This window comes from Haliotis cracherodii, unplaced genomic scaffold (genome assembly GCF_022045235.1).
Source record: "Haliotis cracherodii isolate W230 unplaced genomic scaffold, xgHalCrac1.p SCAF_7, whole genome shotgun sequence".
In the NCBI taxonomy this organism is placed as follows: Eukaryota; Metazoa; Mollusca; class Gastropoda; order Lepetellida; family Haliotidae; genus Haliotis; species Haliotis cracherodii.
In genome coordinates, this window is record NW_027266330.1 from 1,716,701 (window position 1) to 1,722,340 (window position 5,640).

General features: G+C 40.4%; 1 long non-coding RNA gene across 1 annotated transcript; it reads right to left on the reverse strand.

Moving 5' to 3' along the window:
• Window positions 1–2,808: 2,808 nt before the first annotated feature.
• LOC139447055 (uncharacterized) lies at window positions 2,809–4,670 on the reverse strand. Its single transcript, XR_011652004.1, has 3 exons — window positions 4,600–4,670; window positions 3,805–3,855; window positions 2,809–3,075 (listed from the first exon to the last, which is right to left on the reverse strand). It is a non-coding gene; the product is annotated as an uncharacterized lncRNA (long non-coding RNA).
• Window positions 4,671–5,640: the final 970 nt, after the last annotated feature.

Here is a 5,640-nt window from a genome sequence, read left to right on the forward strand (position 1 = left end):
TTCATACATATTACTGTCACATTAACAGTTCATACATATTACTGTCACATTAACAGTTCATACTTATTACTGTCACATTAACTGTTCATACATATTACTGTCACATTAACTGTTAATACTTATTATTGTCACATTAACTGTTCATGCATATCACGGTCACATTAACTGTTCATACATATCACGGTCACATTAACTGTTCATACATATTACTGTCACATTAACTGTTCATACATATTACTGTCACATTAACGTGTCATACATATCACGGTCACATTAACTGTTCATACATATTACTGTCACATTAACGAGTCATACATATTACTGTCACATTAACTGTTCATACATATTACTGTCACATTAACGAGTCATACATATTACTGTCACATTAACGAGTCATACATATTACTGTCACATTAACTGGTCATACATATTACTGTCACATTAACTGTTCATACATATTACTGTCACATTAACTGTTCATACATATTACTGTCACATTAACTGTTCATACATATTACTGTCACATTAACGGGTCATACATATTACTGTCACAATAACGAGTCATACATCTTACTGGCACAATAACGAGTCATACATCTTACTGTCACATTAACTGGTCATACATATTACTGGCACATTAACGAGTCATACATATTACTGGCACATTAACTGTTCAAACATATGACGGACACGTTGCCTAGTCAAAAATATACACATTATCTTGAATCTGCATGACTTGAAATCTGTACACATTTCTGATATGTACTGTTCATGTACAAATTACAAATCTTTGCTTTTGTCATTTCACCTCTTTGATATGATGCAAATGGTGATGTTCCCTTTGACACTGAACAATCTATCTGATTTGAGAGATAATTGTTGCAAACAGGTGGGGGAACTCCACCGTTACATCTTCAAACTGGAAAGTACAGACAGAAACAGAAGAATACCATTTACTGTCATTTCCTTTAGCCGAAACCGTTCAGACTAATAAATGTATGCATGGATTTAACAGTTGTAAGTATCTGACATTCTCAAGAAGTAAGGTTTGTTTAACAATCATACATTGATAAGTCACCCAAATGATCCGTGAAGATCCGGGGCAGTATCGGTTTTTAGAAACCCATGCTTGCCATAAAATGTGACTATGCTTTTGCTAAGAATCGACTAACGGGATCGGGTGGTCAGGCTCGCTGACTTATAGATATCATCGTATCCCAATTGCGTAGATCGACGCTCATTATGTCGATCACTGGGTTGTATGGTCCAGACTCGAGTATCGACAGACCGCCGTCATATAGCTGGAATATTGCTGACAACAACAAACAAATAAAAGTCACCAAAAAATATGATTCCTGGTTCAACTCATCCATAATCGGGACAGGTAGGTCGTTTCGTTACGTTTTTGTCACTTTTTTTAGAACAGTTAAGTTGCAGTAGGTCAGGAAAGAACACATCTCGTGGCAACATACAAAAATAAAGGGACAACGATAAAAGCTATGGGTCAACTCTAAAAAGAACAAGAAAATGTCGGGTGCTGCAGATTAGGGTTAATACATGGAATTGTTTGGATTGATGATTCACATCATAACATACGGATAATCAAATAAACCTAACATGCACACACGTAATATGTTACATCTCTAAATGGCATTTCAGACGTTGTATCAATGAGCTGAGGTGAGCTGAAATGGGGTTGAACGTCGCGTCCGAAATGTGTGTGTGTGTGTGTGTTTGTGTGCGTGCGTGCGTGCGTGCGTGCGTGCTCTTGTTCTAGCCCGGACTGATGCCGACTGTATAGAACATTCTGGAGGCCTGATAAAAAAAAGCTGCAGGTTTATCATCTCTCGTGAGAATTTAAATCTTGGTCAAACAGACTGATTTGATTTTGTTGAGCGCATTGTAATCCTGGATAGCTCTTGGGTTCACCACCACCATCCAGACAAAACAACAGTCAAAGCAATGGACACATCGAATGTCCCCACCTCCGAACAAATGTGTGAAGCCCATTTCTTGTGTTCCCCGCCGTGATATTGCTGGAATGTTGCAGAAAGCGTCCGGCAAGGTTTTGTGAGATTCCAAAGGATTGCCTCCTAAAGGCTTATATCATTTATGACACATATTATGCTAATCTGCTTCGGCGACAGCCTGATATGATCAAGGCTAAACGTCGAAACTCCTTAAAGGAGTGTTGCTCCACTAGGGGCGAGGGAGTATGTTTTTACGCCGCTTTTAGCCATTTTCCAGCAATATCACACCAGAAATGGGTTTCACACACTGTACTCATAGGGGGAATCAAACCCGGGTGTTCGGTGTGACGGGCGAACGCTTTAACCACTAAGCTACCCGACCGCCCATGTTCCACCACGACAATGCACCCGTGCACAAGTATGCAATGCATGACCGTCCATTGAACTCTCTCCATATTCATCAGGTTTTATTTTAAATTATTGGTATTGTCACTATGGGTGGTAAGGTTACAAATTGATTTTGTATTCAATTCGTCCATGTAGGATAAGACACGGCCTATGTGAGATTACCTCATCCTAGTCAGCCGATCCCTTATTCCACGAGGATCAAGTAATCCCTCTTCGCCAATACCTTATCCCAAGATGATGAAGTTATCCATCTTAGCCAATCCCTTATCCCAAGATGATGAAATAATCTCTCTTAGCTTATCCCCTTTCCAACGATGATGAAGTAATCCCTCTTCCCTGAGCACATCAGTGGATGTTGATACAGTGCAATATACATTATGATATTTTTTATATAATTCAAATATGTAATCAAAGCTGAACATGCCTTTCTCACAGTCATCCCCTGTGTGGTTCTCTTCGCACCCAAGGGTGCAGTGTCCAGTTTGCTTGTTGCAGGTCCTGTTGTTGCAGTGGCTGCTGCAAGGAAGGATACACGTGCCACCATACCAGCCAGGAACACACCCTTCAGAGCAATGGCCAGTCAACTGATCACAGTGTACATACTCGTCTATGTCCGAGGCACAGTACTGACTGCAGTTCTTCTCGCAGTTCCGACCATATGTCCCCAAGTCACAGCTCCCCGATACACCGAACACCACTGCAGGGGGAGAAACAGACATTCCAGTAAAATGGTCAAAACAATACAATAACTTGTTCGATTCATCAACACGATGCATGGATATATAAGGCTGCTCTAAATGGTAAGAACTTAAAAAGTAAAGAGGTCTTCTGGTCTCAAGTCGCCTTTTGATTAATAGACTCGAATCTATGAAACATGCTTTAGTCTACTTTCACTTCCCTTGAAAGTGGGAACGTTTTTTTATCATGCCATGTGTATGGTTTCATGTATTGTATCGTGGATTGTATCGTGCATTGTATCACACATTGTATCGTGTAATGTATCCTGTATTGTATAGTGTATTGTATCATGTATTGTATCGTACATGTCTTATGTGATGTAGTGTATCGTGCCTTGTACCACGTCGTCATCGTATCATGTATTGTATGGCGGCCTAATACCACGTGTTGAAGCGTGTTGTCGCCCTGCCAATACAACCATGGAGATACACGTCTAGAACACCCACAAACCCGCAGCTATAGGAGATGCCGTGCTTACCGACACAAACACATTGGTGAAATTCCCCCAGTTTAGTAACGCAAGCACAATTACCAGACTACCAGTTACTTTCTCATTCCTTTTGATAACTTCCCTGTCCTGTGCCCAGTCTCATGGCGTGCCCCGTGCGTCGGGGGAAAGTGCTGAACTAACAAGCATGGACACTAAGTGTTACCGACCTAGACAAGCAAAAAGAATGTTACAACTCACCAAATGTCCGGCACAGATTGAGGATTATCAGCAGTTCTGAATTCATCGCTCCTGAAACGACATTAAGCCATGCCGTTCTATTTGTTTATGCTATTGATAGGGAATCGTTCAGAATTATCACAATTTGTATTTCCACATCAAAAGCTTTCATGAGTGGAGTAATTGTATCAGCTGACCTTGACGCAGACTGACAGATGCCAAATGTTTGAATTTATCCAAATCCGGAACGATGTCAATAAAGATAAGCAGCTTTATCTTGTTCATGATTGCGACATCTTTCTAATATAGAACGTCAACGTCAGAGAATAACCCGTCTCGATAACTGCCACTGGAGAATATTACATAATATACAGAGGCGGATACAGCTTTTTTTAAAAGGGAGGGGGGGGTGCACAAATAAGATCTATTTATTGTCTTTGGTGGTAATTTATACAGAAATAAAGGGTTTTTTCAAAATAAAAAGGGGGGATTGAACATTTCTCACATTTAGATTTTAATGTTTTAAGTATTTATAAGGTTGTTAGAGAAGAATTAGTTAACAGACAGATGTGTATGAATCATTACATCTTATTAACAAAATCTGTAAAATATATTCTCTTTTCAGTTGGCTCTCTCAACAAAACAGAAGAGAGGGGTAGAAACACTGAGGTGTCAGATTGCAAGTTCATAACTCATCGCATGACTTGATATTGATAAATATATCATAGTTTCAGTCGTGAAACTTGCAAACGTTGTTAGATCACTCAATGAGGTAAACGTGACATATAGATTAGTCAAATACCCGGCATATCTCACCTCGTCTCCACCGGTATTCCTATGCTGTGACGCGGGATCGGTTACATGCCCTAGGTCAGATACTACTTGTCAGATCGCCTCGCCAGCTGGTAACACGCGCAGGAGAAGAAACCCCAATGATCTGTATCTATAAATAACCAAACGGGGTTTTCCGTGCTTAAAATAGAACCACGGATGTTAAGTTTGGAAATATGGATGTTATCACGCGAGCCTGACATGAAACTATCGTCGCCATCCGCATACATACCCGCTAGTCTTGAGTGTGAATACGACTTTGAATCACAACACAATAGAAACACTGACGCAGAATCCGTGCCTGGACTCACGCAACAAATCTATATTTAGCGCTGCCTCAGGGATTGTTGTCTTCGTCACCGAGTTCGCAGTCTGATCCTTGCCAGGTTGCAGTTGAGGTGGTAGCGAGTTGATTCACACAGCAGACATCCCCTTTTTACACATTGTACTAGTTGGATGGGGTCAGGCTAAACTGCAACTGTGTCAAGACGACGCCAGAGTTCTTTTCGCGGAAACGGCATCAATAAAATATTACTGTTTGTTTGGTTGTTGTTTGCTGTTAAACGCCGCACTCAGCAAAATTACAGCTATATGACGGCGATCTGTAAATTGAGACTTGACCAGAAAAACCAGTGTTTGTCATTATGAGCATCGATCCACGCTAATATTGAGACTCGATGATATGCATCAACCCAGCAACCGAGCCTGACCACCCGATCCCGCTAGTCGCCTCTTACGACAAGCAATGGGTTGCGGAATTTAAGACTAATTCTAACCCGGAGTTTCACGGGTCTGAATACATTAATATATATGTTTATCAGGGTGAGGAAAAAGAACCATTTACCATTTGATATATATCAGATACCTTTGTCTCCGATCATTAATAATACGCAAATTATGTTTTGCCATGTGACAGTAAACTTTCAGTCCCAACGAGAATAAGTGCTGTGTTTTATATAATGACGACGTCATATGAACATTCAAATTAAATAACTTGATTATAGATCCATGGTATTTCTTTGGCTA